The 17,978-nt window shown below is 43.3% G+C and overlaps 10 pseudogenes; all 10 read left to right on the forward strand.

Annotated features, from left to right (window-relative positions):
• Nucleotides 1-902: 902 nt before the first annotated feature.
• Nucleotides 903-1,167, forward strand: LOC130288015 (U2 spliceosomal RNA; annotated as a pseudogene).
• A 1,465-nt stretch (nt 1,168-2,632) lies between these two features.
• Nucleotides 2,633-2,896, forward strand: LOC130286639 (U2 spliceosomal RNA; annotated as a pseudogene).
• A 1,467-nt stretch (nt 2,897-4,363) lies between these two features.
• LOC130289782 (U2 spliceosomal RNA) lies at nt 4,364-4,620 on the forward strand (annotated as a pseudogene).
• Nucleotides 4,621-6,090: 1,470 nt separating this feature from the next.
• LOC130286640 (U2 spliceosomal RNA) lies at nt 6,091-6,354 on the forward strand (annotated as a pseudogene).
• A 1,463-nt stretch (nt 6,355-7,817) lies between these two features.
• LOC130288016 (U2 spliceosomal RNA) lies at nt 7,818-8,082 on the forward strand (annotated as a pseudogene).
• A 1,461-nt stretch (nt 8,083-9,543) lies between these two features.
• Nucleotides 9,544-9,809, forward strand: LOC130288313 (U2 spliceosomal RNA; annotated as a pseudogene).
• Nucleotides 9,810-11,275: 1,466 nt separating this feature from the next.
• On the forward strand, nt 11,276-11,539 carry LOC130286641 (U2 spliceosomal RNA; annotated as a pseudogene).
• Nucleotides 11,540-13,003: 1,464 nt separating this feature from the next.
• On the forward strand, nt 13,004-13,267 carry LOC130288666 (U2 spliceosomal RNA; annotated as a pseudogene).
• A 1,461-nt stretch (nt 13,268-14,728) lies between these two features.
• Nucleotides 14,729-14,992, forward strand: LOC130286642 (U2 spliceosomal RNA; annotated as a pseudogene).
• A 1,460-nt stretch (nt 14,993-16,452) lies between these two features.
• LOC130288017 (U2 spliceosomal RNA) lies at nt 16,453-16,717 on the forward strand (annotated as a pseudogene).
• The last annotated feature ends 1,261 nt before the right edge of the window (nt 16,718-17,978 follow it).

Consider the following 17,978-nt stretch of genomic DNA (forward strand, 5'->3'; position numbering starts at 1 on the left):
CTTAGTGAGCGAGTGAGTGAGAGAGTGAGAGTGAGTGAGAGTGAATGAGTGAGTGAGTGATTGAGTGAGTGAGTGAGTGAGTGAGAACAAATGAGTTAAAGCAAGTGAGTGAGAGAGATCGAATGAATGAAAGTCTGAATGACAGAAAGAAAAAAGGATGAAGAAAGAAGCATGAAGAAAAAAAAATGTATATGGAGTTGCTGACATGAGTGCAATCTACAAAGCCGTTGAGGCTGATCCTCATGGGAGGATTATTGCACCAGGACCCTTAGCACTTTTAAAATGCCATTCAATGCCACGGGCTAGATGTAAACTGCAGATGACCATGTTGTGGTAGTTACCATGGATACCCAAGTGATGTGTGAGCTAACACATAGGCCCAACAGATTCCAAGAAGGCCAGAATCACCAGCGGCACCACCATCGATTGTCAGGTCACCCGGATTCAGCAAATACCAGAGTCCAAAATGATGCAGGTTTATACTGTTAATTTTCAGTTTATCGTTACAGTTGGTGTTATTCCATGTCGGAAGGGACGCAGCTACAGCCAGTGGGGTAACTAGAGACAGGCAGGCAGCTATGTGCAACAAAGGTAGGCGTGTTGTTTTCATATGCAGATCTGAAATATTGTCTTATATGCAAGAGGAGGAGTGATGGGGGTTCAGGCAAAAGCCAGGCTATGGATTGCATTGCTAAATGCTCCATCAGAGTGCAATGGTCGCCTGTCCTTTTTTTAAGTGATGATGTGGGTTTAGCCTGTGCTGTATGTATGTATGGGTGGCTGACTGCCACCCACCCAGAAAGTGTATGGGAGGCTGGTTGGCTGCCAGCCTTCCTTCCATTCCTATGAGTAATGTGAGTGCTCATGAAGGGGACATGGTTGGGTCCACCCCTTTCCCGGTTATCCCCTCTAGGCCTTTTGGCTTAGATCAAGTGTAAAAAAAGAAAGGATCTTGCGACAGATCGCATCCTGAGGCACGTTTTTTTTTTGTGTGAATACTTGCACTTGGGTGACTTGTGAGCACATACTGATACATACGTTCCCTATCTGGGGACCATAAATTAAATGGATTTTTGAGAAAGGGAGCTGATTTGGAAGCTTGCTTCTGTCGCCCTATGCATTGACCCGATGTGGCAGTATCTTCGGGTAGTGAACAGTGCACCACCCCATTCCAGTGTTAAACAAGAAAGATTCTCATTTAATCCTCCGTGGGTGAGAATTTGAGTTTGAGAATTGGAGACCAAAATGATGAGTTGCACTGACTGGTTTATGAACGTCTATTCATTTAGCGTTTTAATGACCATGTTTGCACACTGATTGGTGTAAAAAAATAAAATAAAACTAAATAATAATAATCTAGCACACCTGTGCAGGTTTGACATGACATGACAGGTAGCTGTCTTGTGGGTGGTGCTGAATCCTGTTAAATGACATGAGGGTCTCATGCCTATACACAAGGGTGTGTCATTGCTGTTGCTTGACCATGCATTGGTTTCTGTGGTCAGTGAATGATAAAAACAAAATTTACCATCCATTGATGGATGGGAAATCCGCCATGAGGCATTTGTTTTTAGAAACTGCTGCTCACAACCAATGTTGCAATGGAGTGTCTCCATCTGCTGGTGGTATTGGAAAGGCATTAGTGCTATGACAGGGTCTGAAGAAGAAGAAGAAGACGGAAAAAAATATATATAAAAAGAAAAAGAGAGAGAGAGAGAGAGAGAGACTGACTTAGTGAGCGAGTGAGTGAGAGAGTGAGAGTGAGTGAGAGTGAATGAGTGAGTGAGTGATTGAGTGAGTGAGTGAGTGAGTGAGAACAAATGAGTTAAAGCAAGTGAGTGAGAGAGATCGAATGAATGAAAGTCTGAATGACAGAAAGAAAAAAGGATGAAGAAAGAAGCATGAAGAAAAAAAAATGTATATGGAGTTGCTGACATGAGTGCAATCTACAAAGCCGTTGAGGCTGATCCTCATGGGAGGATTATTGCACCAGGACCCTTAGCACTTTTAAAATGCCATTCAATGCCACGGGCTAGATGTAAACTGCAGATGACCATGTTGTGGTAGTTACCATGGATACCCAAGTGATGTGTGAGCTAACACATAGGCCCAACAGATTCCAAGAAGGCCAGAATCACCAGCGGCACCACCATCGATTGTCAGGTCACCCGGATTCAGCAAATACCAGAGTCCAAAATGATGCAGGTTTATACTGTTAATTTTCAGTTTATCGTTACAGTTGGTGTTATTCCATGTCGGAAGGGACGCAGCTACAGCCAGTGGGGTAACTAGAGACAGGCAGGCAGCTATGTGCAACAAAGGTAGGCGTGTTGTTTTCATATGCAGATCTGAAATATTGTCTTATATGCAAGAGGAGGAGTGATGGGGGTTCAGGCAAAAGCCAGGCTATGGATTGCATTGCTAAATGCTCCATCAGAGTGCAATGGTCGCCTGTCCTTTTTTTAAGTGATGATGTGGGTTTAGCCTGTGCTGTATGTATGTATGGGTGGCTGACTGCCACCCACCCAGAAAGTGTATGGGAGGCTGGTTGGCTGCCAGCCTTCCTTCCATTCCTATGAGTAATGTGAGTGCTCATGAAGGGGACATGGTTGGGTCCACCCCTTTCCCGGTTATCCCCTCTAGGCCTTTTGGCTTAGATCAAGTGTAAAAAAAGAAAGGATCTTGCGACAGATCGCATCCTGAGGCACGTTTTTTTTTGTGTGAATACTTGCACTTGGGTGACTTGTGAGCACATACTGATACATACGTTCCCTATCTGGGGACCATAAATTAAATGGATTTTTGAGAAAGGGAGCTGATTTGGAAGCTTGCTTCTGTCGCCCTATGCATTGACCCGATGTGGCAGTATCTTCGGGTAGTGAACAGTGCACCACCCCATTCCAGTGTTAAACAAGAAAGATTCTCATTTAATCCTCCGTGGGTGAGAATTTGAGTTTGAGAATTGGAGACCAAAATGATGAGTTGCACTGACTGGTTTATGAACGTCTATTCATTTAGCGTTTTAATGACCATGTTTGCACACTGATTGGTGTAAAAAAATAAAATAAAACTAAATAATAATAATCTAGCACACCTGTGCAGGTTTGACATGACATGACAGGTAGCTGTCTTGTGGGTGGTGCTGAATCCTGTTAAATGACATGAGGGTCTCATGCCTATACACAAGGGTGTGTCATTGCTGTTGCTTGACCATGCATTGGTTTCTGTGGTCAGTGAATGATAAAAACAAAATTTACCATCCATTGATGGATGGGAAATCCGCCATGAGGCATTTGTTTTTAGAAACTGCTGCTCACAACCAATGTTGCAATGGAGTGTCTCCATCTGCTGGTGGTATTGGAAAGGCATTAGTGCTATGACAGGGTCTGAAGAAGAAGAAGAAGAAGAAGACGGAAAAAAATATATATAAAAAGAAAAAGAGAGAGAGAGAGAGAGACTGACTTAGTGAGCGAGTGAGTGAGAGAGTGAGAGTGAGTGAGAGTGAATGAGTGAGTGAGTGATTGAGTGAGTGAGTGAGTGAGTGAGAACAAATGAGTTAAAGCAAGTGAGTGAGAGAGATCGAATGAATGAAAGTCTGAATGACAGAAAGAAAAAAGGATGAAGAAAGAAGCATGAAGAAAAAAAAATGTATATGGAGTTGCTGACATGAGTGCAATCTACAAAGCCGTTGAGGCTGATCCTCATGGGAGGATTATTGCACCAGGACCCTTAGCACTTTTAAAATGCCATTCAATGCCACGGGCTAGATGTAAACTGCAGATGACCATGTTGTGGTAGTTACCATGGATACCCAAGTGATGTGTGAGCTAACACATAGGCCCAACAGATTCCAAGAAGGCCAGAATCACCAGCGGCACCACCATCGATTGTCAGGTCACCCGGATTCAGCAAATACCAGAGTCCAAAATGATGCAGGTTTATACTGTTAATTTTCAGTTTATCGTTACAGTTGGTGTTATTCCATGTCGAAAGGGACGCAGCTACAGCCAGTGGGGTAACTAGAGACAGGCAGGCAGCTATGTGCAACAAAGGTAGGCGTGTTGTTTTCATATGCAGATCTGAAATATTGTCTTATATGCAAGAGGAGGAGTGATGGGGGTTCAGGCAAAAGCCAGGCTATGGATTGCATTGCTAAATGCTCCATCAGAGTGCAATGGTCGCCTGTCCTTTTTTTAAGTGATGATGTGGGTTTAGCCTGTGCTGTATGTATGTATGGGTGGCTGACTGCCACCCACCCAGAAAGTGTATGGGAGGCTGGTTGGCTGCCAGCCTTCCTTCCATTCCTATGAGTAATGTGAGTGCTCATGAAGGGGACATGGTTGGGTCCACCCCTTTCCCGGTTATCCCCTCTAGGCCTTTTGGCTTAGATCAAGTGTAAAAAAAGAAAGGATCTTGCGACAGATCGCATCCTGAGGCACGTTTTTTTTTGTGTGAATACTTGCACTTGGGTGACTTGTGAGCACATACTGATACATACGTTCCCTATCTGGGGACCATAAATTAAATGGATTTTTGAGAAAGGGAGCTGATTTGGAAGCTTGCTTCTGTCGCCCTATGCATTGACCCGATGTGGCAGTATCTTCGGGTAGTGAACAGTTAACCACCCCATTCCAGTGTTAAACAAGAAAGATTCTCATTTAATCCTCCGTGGGTGAGAATTTGAGTTTGAGAATTGGAGACCAAAATGATGAGTTGCACTGACTGGTTTATGAACGTCTATTCATTTAGCGTTTTAATGACCATGTTTGCACACTGATTGGTGTAAAAAAATAAAATAAAACTAAATAATAATAATCTAGCACACCTGTGCAGGTTTGACATGACATGACAGGTAGCTGTCTTGTGGGTGGTGCTGAATCCTGTTAAATGACATGAGGGTCTCATGCCTATACACAAGGGTGTGTCATTGCTGTTGCTTGACCATGCATTGGTTTCTGTGGTCAGTGAATGATAAAAACAAAATTTACCATCCATTGATGGATGGGAAATCCGCCATGAGGCATTTGTTTTTAGAAACTGCTGCTCACAACCAATGTTGCAATGGAGTGTCTCCATCTGCTGGTGGTATTGGAAAGGCATTAGTGCTATGACAGGGTCTGAAGAAGAAGAAGAAGAAGAAGACGGAAAAAAATATATATAAAAAGAAAAAGAGAGAGAGAGAGAGAGACTGACTTAGTGAGCGAGTGAGTGAGAGAGTGAGAGTGAGTGAGAGTGAATGAGTGAGTGAGTGATTGAGTGAGTGAGTGAGTGAGAACAAATGAGTTAAAGCAAGTGAGTGAGAGAGATCGAATGAATGAAAGTCTGAATGACAGAAAGAAAAAAGGATGAAGAAAGAAGCATGAAGAAAAAAAAATGTATATGGAGTTGCTGACATGAGTGCAATCTACAAAGCCGTTGAGGCTGATCCTCATGGGAGGATTATTGCACCAGGACCCTTAGCACTTTTAAAATGCCATTCAATGCCACGGGCTAGATGTAAACTGCAGATGACCATGTTGTGGTAGTTACCATGGATACCCAAGTGATGTGTGAGCTAACACATAGGCCCAACAGATTCCAAGAAGGCCAGAATCACCAGCGGCACCACCATCGATTGTCAGGTCACCCGGATTCAGCAAATACCAGAGTCCAAAATGATGCAGGTTTATACTGTTAATTTTCAGTTTATCGTTACAGTTGGTGTTATTCCATGTCGGAAGGGACGCAGCTACAGCCAGTGGGGTAACTAGAGACAGGCAGGCAGCTATGTGCAACAAAGGTAGGCGTGTTGTTTTCATATGCAGATCTGAAATATTGTCTTATATGCAAGAGGAGGAGTGATGGGGGTTCAGGCAAAAGCCAGGCTATGGATTGCATTGCTAAATGCTCCATCAGAGTGCAATGGTCGCCTGTCCTTTTTTTAAGTGATGATGTGGGTTTAGCCTGTGCTGTATGTATGTATGGGTGGCTGACTGCCACCCACCCAGAAAGTGTATGGGAGGCTGGTTGGCTGCCAGCCTTCCTTCCATTCCTATGAGTAATGTGAGTGCTCATGAAGGGGACATGGTTGGGTCCACCCCTTTCCCGGTTATCCCCTCTAGGCCTTTTGGCTTAGATCAAGTGTAAAAAAAGAAAGGATCTTGCGACAGATCGCATCCTGAGGCACGTTTTTTTTTGTGTGAATACTTGCACTTGGGTGACTTGTGAGCACATACTGATACATACGTTCCCTATCTGGGGACCATAAATTAAATGGATTTTTGAGAAAGGGAGCTGATTTGGAAGCTTGCTTCTGTCGCCCTATGCATTGACCCGATGTGGCAGTATCTTCGGGTAGTGAACAGTGCACCACCCCATTCCAGTGTTAAACAAGAAAGATTCTCATTTAATCCTCCGTGGGTGAGAATTTGAGTTTGAGAATTGGAGACCAAAATGATGAGTTGCACTGACTGGTTTATGAACGTCTATTCATTTAGCGTTTTAATGACCATGTTTGCACACTGATTGGTGTAAAAAAATAAAATAAAACTAAATAATAATAATCTAGCACACCTGTGCAGGTTTGACATGACATGACAGGTAGCTGTCTTGTGGGTGGTGCTGAATCCTGTTAAATGACATGAGGGTCTCATGCCTATACACAAGGGTGTGTCATTGCTGTTGCTTGACCATGCATTGGTTTCTGTGGTCAGTGAATGATAAAAACAAAATTTACCATCCATTGATGGATGGGAAATCCGCCATGAGGCATTTGTTTTTAGAAACTGCTGCTCACAACCAATGTTGCAATGGAGTGTCTCCATCTGCTGGTGGTATTGGAAAGGCATTAGTGCTATGACAGGGTCTGAAGAAGAAGAAGAAGAAGAAGACGGAAAAAAATATATATAAAAAGAAAAAGAGAGAGAGAGAGAGAGACTGACTTAGTGAGCGAGTGAGTGAGAGAGTGAGAGTGAGTGAGAGTGAATGAGTGAGTGAGTGATTGAGTGAGTGAGTGAGTGAGAACAAATGAGTTAAAGCAAGTGAGTGAGAGAGATCGAATGAATGAAAGTCTGAATGACAGAAAGAAAAAAGGATGAAGAAAGAAGCATGAAGAAAAAAAAATGTATATGGAGTTGCTGACATGAGTGCAATCTACAAAGCCGTTGAGGCTGATCCTCATGGGAGGATTATTGCACCAGGACCCTTAGCACTTTTAAAATGCCATTCAATGCCACGGGCTAGATGTAAACTGCAGATGACCATGTTGTGGTAGTTACCATGGATACCCAAGTGATGTGTGAGCTAACACATAGGCCCAACAGATTCCAAGAAGGCCAGAATCACCAGCGGCACCACCATCGATTGTCAGGTCACCCGGATTCAGCAAATACCAGAGTCCAAAATGATGCAAGTTTATATTGTTAATTTTCAGTTTATCGTTACAGTTGGTGTTATTCCATGTCGGAAGGGACGCAGCTACAGCCAGTGGGGTAACTAGAGACAGGCAGGCAGCTATGTGCAACATAGGTAGGCGTGTTGTTTTCATATGCAGATCTGAAATATTGTCTTATATGCAAGAGGAGGAGTGATGGGGGTTCAGGCAAAAGCCAGGCTATGGATTGCATTGCTAAATGCTCCATCAGAGTGCAATGGTCGCCTGTCCTTTTTTTAAGTGATGATGTGGGTTTAGCCTGTGCTGTATGTATGTATGGGTGGCTGACTGCCACCCACCCAGAAAGTGTATGGGAGGCTGGTTGGCTGCCAGCCTTCCTTCCATTCCTATGAGTAATGTGAGTGCTCATGAAGGGGACATGGTTGGGTCCACCCCTTTCCCGGTTATCCCCTCTAGGCCTTTTGGCTTAGATCAAGTGTAAAAAAAGAAAGGATCTTGCGACAGATCGCATCCTGAGGCACGTTTTTTTTTTGTGTGAATACTTGCACTTGGGTGACTTGTGAGCACATACTGATACATACGTTCCCTATCTGGGGACCATAAATTAAATGGATTTTTGAGAAAGGGAGCTGATTTGGAAGCTTGCTTCTGTCGCCCTATGCATTGACCCGATGTGGCAGTATCTTCGGGTAGTGAACAGTGCACCACCCCATTCCAGTGTTAAACAAGAAAGATTCTCATTTAATCCTCCGTGGGTGAGAATTTGAGTTTGAGAATTGGAGACCAAAATGATGAGTTGCACTGACTGGTTTATGAACGTCTATTCATTTAGCGTTTTAATGACCATGTTTGCACACTGATTGGTGTAAAAAAATAAAATAAAACTAAATAATAATAATCTAGCACACCTGTGCAGGTTTGACATGACATGACAGGTAGCTGTCTTGTGGGTGGTGCTGAATCCTGTTAAATGACATGAGGGTCTCATGCCTATACACAAGGGTGTGTCATTGCTGTTGCTTGACCATGCATTGGTTTCTGTGGTCAGTGAATGATAAAAACAAAATTTACCATCCATTGATGGATGGGAAATCCGCCATGAGGCATTTGTTTTTAGAAACTGCTGCTCACAACCAATGTTGCAATGGAGTGTCTCCATCTGCTGGTGGTATTGGAAAGGCATTAGTGCTATGACAGGGTCTGAAGAAGAAGAAGAAGAAGAAGACGGAAAAAAATATATATAAAAAGAAAAAGAGAGAGAGAGAGAGAGACTGACTTAGTGAGCGAGTGAGTTAGAGAGTGAGTGAGAGTGAATGAGTGAGTGAGTGATTGAGTGAGTGAGTGAGTGAGTGAGAACAAATGAGTTAAAGCAAGTGAGTGAGAGAGATCGAATGAATGAAAGTCTGAATGACAGAAAGAAAAAAGGATGAAGAAAGAAGCATGAAGAAAAAAAAATGTATATGGAGTTGCTGACATGAGTGCAATCTACAAAGCCGTTGAGGCTGATCCTCATGGGAGGATTATTGCACCAGGACCCTTAGCACTTTTAAAATGCCATTCAATGCCACGGGCTAGATGTAAACTGCAGATGACCATGTTGTGGTAGTTACCATGGATACCCAAGTGATGTGTGAGCTAACACATAGGCCCAACAGATTCCAAGAAGGCCAGAATCACCAGCGGCACCACCATCGATTGTCAGGTCACCCGGATTCAGCAAATACCAGAGTCCAAAATGATGCAGGTTTATACTGTTAATTTTCAGTTTATAGTTACAGTTGGTGTTATTCCATGTCGGAAGGGACGCAGCTACAGCCAGTGGGGTAACTAGAGACAGGCAGGCAGCTATGTGCAACAAAGGTAGGCGTGTTGTTTTCATATGCAGATCTGAAATATTGTCTTATATGCAAGAGGAGGAGTGATGGGGGTTCAGGCAAAAGCCAGGCTATGGATTGCATTGCTAAATGCTCCATCAGAGTGCAATGGTCGCCTGTCCTTTTTTTAAGTGATGATGTGGGTTTAGCCTGTGCTGTATGTATGTATGGGTGGCTGACTGCCACCCACCCAGAAAGTGTATGGGAGGCTGGTTGGCTGCCAGCCTTCCTTCCATTCCTATGAGTAATGTGAGTGCTCATGAAGGGGACATGGTTGGGTCCACCCCTTTCCCGGTTATCCCCTCTAGGCCTTTTGGCTTAGATCAAGTGTAAAAAAAGAAAGGATCTTGCGACAGATCGCATCCTGAGGCACGTTTTTTTTTTTGTGTGAATACTTGCACTTGGGTGACTTGTGAGCACATACTGATACATACGTTCCCTATCTGGGGACCATAAATTAAATGGATTTTTGAGAAAGGGAGCTGATTTGGAAGCTTGCTTCTGTCGCCCTATGCATTGACCCGATGTGGCAGTATCTTCGGGTAGTGAACAGTGCACCACCCCATTCCAGTGTTAAACAAGAAAGATTCTCATTTAATCCTCCGTGGGTGAGAATTTGAGTTTGAGAATTGGAGACCAAAATGATGAGTTGCACTGACTGGTTTATGAACGTCTATTCATTTAGCGTTTTAATGACCATGTTTGCACACTGATTGGTGTAAAAAAATAAAATAAAACTAAATAATAATAATCTAGCACACCTGTGCAGGTTTGACATGACATGACAGGTAGCTGTCTTGTGGGTGGTGCTGAATCCTGTTAAATGACATGAGGGTCTCATGCCTATACACAAGGGTGTGTCATTGCTGTTGCTTGACCATGCATTGGTTTCTGTGGTCAGTGAATGATAAAAACAAAATTTACCATCCATTGATGGATGGGAAATCCGCCATGAGGCATTTGTTTTTAGAAACTGCTGCTCACAACCAATGTTGCAATGGAGTGTCTCCATCTGCTGGTGGTATTGGAAAGGCATTAGTGCTATGACAGGGTCTGAAGAAGAAGAAGAAGAAGAAGAAGACGGAAAAAAATATATATAAAAAGAAAAAGAGAGAGAGAGAGAGAGACTGACTTAGTGAGCGAGTGAGTGAGAGAGTGAGAGTGAGTGAGAGTGAATGAGTGAGTGAGTGATTGAGTGAGTGAGTGAGTGAGAACAAATGAGTTAAAGCAAGTGAGTGAGAGAGATCGAATGAATGAAAGTCTGAATGACAGAAAGAAAAAAGGATGAAGAAAGAAGCATGAAGAAAAAAAAATTTATATGGAGTTGCTGACATGAGTGCAATCTACAAAGCCGTTGAGGCTGATCCTCATGGGAGGATTATTGCACCAGGACCCTTAGCACTTTTAAAATGCCATTCAATGCCACGGGCTAGATGTAAACTGCAGATGACCATGTTGTGGTAGTTACCATGGATACCCAAGTGATGTGTGAGCTAACACATAGGCCCAACAGATTCCAAGAAGGCCAGAATCACCAGCGGCACCACCATCGATTGTCAGGTCACCCGGATTCAGCAAATACCAGAGTCCAAAATGATGCAGGTTTATACTGTTAATTTTCAGTTTATCGTTACAGTTGGTGTTATTCCATGTCGGAAGGGACGCAGCTACAGCCAGTGGGGTAACTAGAGACAGGCAGGCAGCTATGTGCAACAAAGGTAGGCGTGTTGTTTTCATATGCAGATCTGAAATATTGTCTTATATGCAAGAGGAGGAGTGATGGGGGTTCAGGCAAAAGCCAGGCTATGGATTGCATTGCTAAATGCTCCATCAGAGTGCAATGGTCGCCTGTCCTTTTTTTAAGTGATGATGTGGGTTTAGCCTGTGCTGTATGTATGTATGGGTGGCTGACTGCCACCCACCCAGAAAGTGTATGGGAGGCTGGTTGGCTGCCAGCCTTCCTTCCATTCCTATGAGTAATGTGAGTGCTCATGAAGGGGACATGGTTGGGTCCACCCCTTTCCCGGTTATCCCCTCTAGGCCTTTTGGCTTAGATCAAGTGTAAAAAAAGAAAGGATCTTGCGACAGATCGCATCCTGAGGCACGTTTTTTTTTGTGTGAATACTTGCACTTGGGTGACTTGTGAGCACATACTGATACATACGTTCCCTATCTGGGGACCATAAATTAAATGGATTTTTGAGAAAGGGAGCTGATTTGGAAGCTTGCTTCTGTCGCCCTATGCATTGACCCGATGTGGCAGTATCTTCGGGTAGTGAACAGTGCACCACCCCATTCCAGCGTTAAACAAGAAAGATTCTCATTTAATCCTCCGTGGGTGAGAATTTGAGTTTGAGAATTGGAGACCAAAATGATGAGTTGCACTGACTGGTTTATGAACGTCTATTCTTTTAGCGTTTTAATGACCATGTTTGCACACTGATTGGTGTAAAAAAATAAAATAAAACTAAATAATAATAATCTAGCACACCTGTGCAGGTTTGACATGACATGACAGGTAGCTGTCTTGTGGGTGGTGCTGAATCCTGTTAAATGACATGAGGGTCTCATGCCTATACACAAGGGTGTGTCATTGCTGTTGCTTGACCATGCATTGGTTTCTGTGGTCAGTGAATGATAAAAACAAAATTTACCATCCATTGATGGATGGGAAATCCGCCATGAGGCATTTGTTTTTAGAAACAGCTGCTCACAACCAATGTTGCAATGGAGTGTCTCCATCTGCTGGTGGTATTGGAAAGGCATTAGTGCTATGACAGGGTCTGAAGAAGAAGAAGAAGAAGAAGAAGACGGAAAAAAATATATATAAAAAGAAAAAGAGAGAGAGAGAGAGAGACTGACTTAGTGAGCGAGTGAGTGAGAGAGTGAGTGAGAGTGAATGAATGAGTGAGTGATTGAGTGAGTGAGTGAGTGAGAACAAATGAGTTAAAGCAAGTGAGTGAGAGAGATCGAATGAATGAAAGTCTGAAAGACAGAAAGAAAAAAGGATGAAGAAAGAAGCATGAAGAAAAAAAAATGTATATGGAGTTGCTGACATGAGTGCAATCTACAAAGCCGTTGAGGCTGATCCTCATGGGAGGATTATTGCACCAGGACCCTTAGCACTTTTAAAATGCCATTCAATGCCACGGGCTAGATGTAAACTGCAGATGACCATGTTGTGGTAGTTACCATGGATACCCAAGTGATGTGTGAGCTAACACATAGGCCCAACAGATTCCAAGAAGGCCAGAATCACCAGCGGCACCACCATCGATTGTCAGGTCACCCGGATTCAGCAAATACCAGAGTCCAAAATGATGCAGGTTTATACTGTTAATTTTCAGTTTATAGTTACAGTTGGTGTTATTCCATGTCGGAAGGGACGCAGCTACAGCCAGTGGGGTAACTAGAGACAGGCAGGCAGCTATGTGCAACAAAGGTAGGCGTGTTGTTTTCATATGCAGATCTGAAATATTGTCTTATATGCAAGAGGAGGAGTGATGGGGGTTCAGGCAAAAGCCAGGCTATGGATTGCATTGCTAAATGCTCCATCAGAGTGCAATGGTCGCCTGTCCTTTTTTTAAGTGATGATGTGGGTTTAGCCTGTGCTGTATGTATGTATGTATAGGTGGCTGACTGCCACCCACCCAGAAAGTGTATGGGAGGCTGGTTGGCTGCCAGCCTTCCTTCCATTCCTATGAGTAATGTGAGTGCTCATGAAGGGGACATGGTTGGGTCCACCCCTTTCCCGGTTATCCCCTCTAGGCCTTTTGGCTTAGATCAAGTGTAAAAAAAGAAAGGATCTTGCGACAGATCGCATCCTGAGGCACGTTTTTTTTTGTTTGAATACTTGCACTTGGGTGACTTGTGAGCACATACTGATACATACGTTCCCTATCTGGGGACCATTAATTAAATGGATTTTTGAGAAAGGGAGCTGATTTGGAAGCTTGCTTCTGTCGCCCTATGCATTGACCCGATGTGGCAGTATCTTCGGGTAGTGAACAGTGCACCACCCCATTCCAGTGTTAAACAAGAAAGATTCTCATTTAATCCTCCGTGGGTGAGAATTTGAGTTTGAGAATTGGAGACCAAAATGATGAGTTGCACTGACTGGTTTATGAACGTCTATTCATTTAGCGTTTTAATGACCATGTTTGCACACTGATTGGTGTAAAAAAATAAAATAAAACTAAATAATAATAATCTAGCACACCTGTGCAGGTTTGACATGACATGACAGGTAGCTGTCTTGTGGGTGGTGCTGAATCCTGTTAAATGACATGAGGGTCTCATGCCTATACACAAGGGTGTGTCATTGCTGTTGCTTGACCATGCATTGGTTTCTGTGGTCAGTGAATGATAAAAACAAAATTTACCATCCATTGATGGATGGGAAATCCGCCATGAGGCATTTGTTTTTAGAAACTGCTGCTCACAACCAATGTTGCAATGGAGTGTCTCTATCTGCTGGTGGTATTGAAAAGGCATTAGTGCTATGACAGGGTCTGAAGAAGAAGAAGAAGAAGAAGACGGAAAAAAATATATATAAAAAGAAAAAGAGAGAGAGAGAGAGACTGACTTAGTGAGCGAGTGAGTGAGAGAGTGAGAGTGAGTGAGAGTGAATGAGTGAGTGAGTGATTGAGTGAGTGAGTGAGTGAGAACAAATGAGTTAAAGCAAGTGAGTGAGAGAGATCGAATGAATGAAAGTCTGAATGACAGAAAGAAAAAAGGATGAAGAAAGAAGCATGAAGAAAAAAAAATGTATATGGAGTTGCTGACATGAGTGCAATCTACAAAGCCGTTGAGGCTGATCCTCATGGGAGGATTATTGCACCAGGACCCTTAGCACTTTTAAAATGCCATTCAATGCCACGGGCTAGATGTAAACTGCAGATGACCATGTTGTGGTAGTTACCATGGATACCCAAGTGATGTGTGAGCTAACACATAGGCCCAACAGATTCCAAGAAGGCCAGAATCACCAGCGGCACCACCATCGATTGTCAGGTCACCCGGATTCAGCAAATACCAGAGTCCAAAATGATGCAGGTTTATACTGTTAATTTTCAGTTTATCGTTACAGTTGGTGTTATTCCATGTCGGAAGGGACGCAGCTACAGCCAGTGGGGTAACTAGAGACAGGCAGGCAGCTATGTGCAACAAAGGTAGGTGTGTTGTTTTCATATGCAGATCTGAAATATTGTCTTATATGCAAGAGGAGGAGTGATGGGGGTTCAGGCAAAAGCCAGGCTATGGATTGCATTGCTAAATGCTCCATCAGAGTGCAATGGTCGCCTGTCCTTTTTTTAAGTGATGATGTGGGTTTAGCCTGTGCTGTATGTATGTATGGGTGGCTGACTGCCACCCACCCAGAAAGTGTATGGGAGGCTGGTTGGCTGCCAGCCTTCCTTCCATTCCTATGAGTAATGTGAGTGCTCATGAAGGGGACATGGTTGGGTCCACCCCTTTCCTGGTTATCCCCTCTAGGCCTTTTGGCTTAGATCAAGTGTAAAAAAAGAAAGGATCTTGCGACAGATCGCATCCTGAGGCACGTTTTTTTTTGTGTGAATACTTGCACTTGGGTGACTTGTGAGCACATACTGATACATACGTTCCCTATCTGGGGACCATAAATTAAATGGATTTTTGAGAAAGGGAGCTGATTTGGAAGCTTGCTTCTGTCGCCCTATGCATTGACCCGATGTGGCAGTATCTTCGGGTAGTGAACAGTGCACCACCCCATTCCAGTGTTAAACAAGAAAGATTCTCATTTAATCCTCCGTGGGTGAGAATTTGAGTTTGAGAATTGGAGACCAAAATGATGAGTTGCACTGACTGGTTTATGAACGTCTATTCATTTAGCGTTTTAATGACCATGTTTGCACACTGATTGGTGTAAAAAAATAAAATAAAACTAAATAATAATAATCTAGCACACCTGTGCAGGTTTGACATGACATGACAGGTAGCTGTCTTGTGGGTGGTGCTGAATCCTGTTAAATGACATGAGGGTCTCATGCCTATACACAAGGGTGTGTCATTGCTGTTGCTTGACCATGCATTGGTTTCTGTGGTCAGTGAATGATAAAAACAAAATTTACCATCCATTGATGGATGGGAAATCCGCCATGAGGCATTTGTTTTTAGAAACTGCTCCTCACAACCAATGTTGCAATGGAGTGTCTCCATCTGCTGGTGGTATTGGAAAGGCATTAGTGCTATGACAGGGTCTGAAGAAGAAGAAGAAGAAGACGGAAAAAAATATATATAAAAAGAAAAAGAGAGAGAGAGAGAGAGACTGACTTAGTGAGCGAGTGAGTGAGAGAGTGAGAGTGAGTGAGAGTGAATGAGTGAGTGAGTGATTGAGTGAGTGAGTGAGTGAGAACAAATGAGTTAAAGCAAGTGAGTGAGAGAGATCGAATGAATGAAAGTCTGAATGACAGAAAGAAAAAAGGATGAAGAAAGAAGCATGAAGAAAAAAAAATGTATATGGAGTTGCTGACATGAGTGCAATCTACAAAGCCGTTGAGGCTGATCCTCATGGGAGGATTATTGCACCAGGACCCTTAGCACTTTTAAAATGCCATTCAATGCCACGGGCTAGATGTAAACTGCAGATGACCATGTTGTGGTAGTTACCATGGATACCCAAGTGATGTGTGAGCTAACACATAGGCCCAACAGATTCCAAGAAGGCCAGAATCACCAGCGGCACCACCATCGATTGTCAGGTCACCCGGATTCAGCAAATACCAGAGTCCAAAATGATGCAGGTTTATACTGTTAATTTTCAGTTTATCGTTACAGTTGGTGTTATTCCATGTCGGAAGGGACGCAGCTACAGCCAGTGGGGTAACTAGAGACAGGCAGGCAGCTATGTGCAACAAAGGTAGGCGTGTTGTTTTCATATGCAGATCTGAAATATTGTCTTATATGCAAGAGGAGGAGTGATGGGGGTTCAGGCAAAAGCCAGGCTATGGATTGCATTGCTAAATGCTCCATCAGAGTGCAATGGTCGCCTGTCCTTTTTTTAAGTGATGATGTGGGTTTAGCCTGTGCTGTATGTATGTATGGGTGGCTGACTGCCACCCACCCAGAAAGTGTATGGGAGGCTGGTTGGCTGCCAGCCTTCCTTCCATTCCTATGAGTAATGTGAGTGCTCATGAAGGGGACATGGTTGGGTCCACCCCTTTCCCGGTTATCCCCTCTAGGCCTTTTGGCTTAGATCAAGTGTAAAAAAAGAAAGGATCTTGCGACAGATCGCATCCTGAGGCACGTTTTTTTTTTGTGTGAATACTTGCACTTGGGTGACTTGTGAGCACATACTGATACATACGTTCCCTATCTGGGGACCATAAATTAAATGGATTTTTGAGAAAGGGAGCTGATTTGGAAGCTTGCTTCTGTCGCCCTATGCATTGACCCGATGTGGCAGTATCTTCGGGTAGTGAACAGTGCACCACCCCATTCCAGTGTTAAACAAGAAAGATTCTCATTTAATCCTCCGTGGGTGAGAATTTGAGTTTGAGAATTGGAGACCAAAATGATGAGTTGCACTGACTGGTTTATGAACATCTATTCATTTAGCGTTTTAATGACCATGTTTGCACACTGATTGGTGTAAAAAAATAAAATAAAACTAAATAATAATAATCTAGCACACCTGTGCAGGTTTGACATGACATGACAGGTAGCTGTCTTGTGGGTGGTGCTGAATCCTGTTAAATGACATGAGGGTCTCATGCCTATACACAAGGGTGTGTCATTGCTGTTGCTTGACCATGCATTGGTTTCTGTGGTCAGTGAATGATAAAAACAAAATTTACCATCCATTGATGGATGGGAAATCCGCCATGAGGCATTTGTTTTTAGAAACTGCTGCTCACAACCAATGTTGCAATGGAGTGTCTCCATCTGCTGGTGGTATTGGAAAGGCATTAGTGCTATGACAGGGTCTGAAGAAGAAGAAGAAGAAGAAGACGGAAAAAAATATATATAAAAAGAAAAAGAGAGAGAGAGAGAGAGAGAGAGACTGACTTAGTGAGCGAGTGAGTGAGAGAGTGAGTGAGAGTGAATGAGTGAGTGAGTGATTGAGTGAGTGAGTGAGTGAGAACAAATGAGTTAAAGCAAGTGAGTGAGAGAGATCGAATGAATGAAAGTCTGAATGACAGAAAGAAAAAAGGATGAAGAAAGAAGCATGAAGAAAAAAAAATGTATATGGAGTTGCTGACATGAGTGCAATCTACAAAGCCGTTGAGGCTGATCCTCATGGGAGGATTATTGCACCAGGACCCTTAGCACTTTTAAAATGCCATTCAATGCCACGGGCTAGATGTAAACTGCAGATGACCATGTTGTGGTAGTTACCATGGATACCCAAGTGATGTGTGAGCTAACACATAGGCCCAACAGATTCCAAGAAGGCCAGAATCACCAGCGGCACCACCATCGATTGTCAGGTCACCCGGATTCAGCAAATACCAGAGTCCAAAATGATGCAGGTTTATACTGTTAATTTTCAGTTTATAGTTACAGTTGGTGTTATTCCATGTCAGAAGGGACGCAGCTACAGCCAGTGGGGTAACTAGAGACAGGCAGGCAGCTATGTGCAACAAAGGTAGGCGTGTTGTTTTCATATGCAGATCTGAAATATTGTCTTATATGCAAGATGAGGAGTGATGGGGGTTCAGGCAAAAGCCAGGCTATGGATTGCATTGCTAAATGCT

This window comes from Hyla sarda, chromosome 8 (assembly GCF_029499605.1).
Source record: "Hyla sarda isolate aHylSar1 chromosome 8, aHylSar1.hap1, whole genome shotgun sequence".
Classification (NCBI taxonomy): Eukaryota; Metazoa; Chordata; class Amphibia; order Anura; family Hylidae; genus Hyla; species Hyla sarda.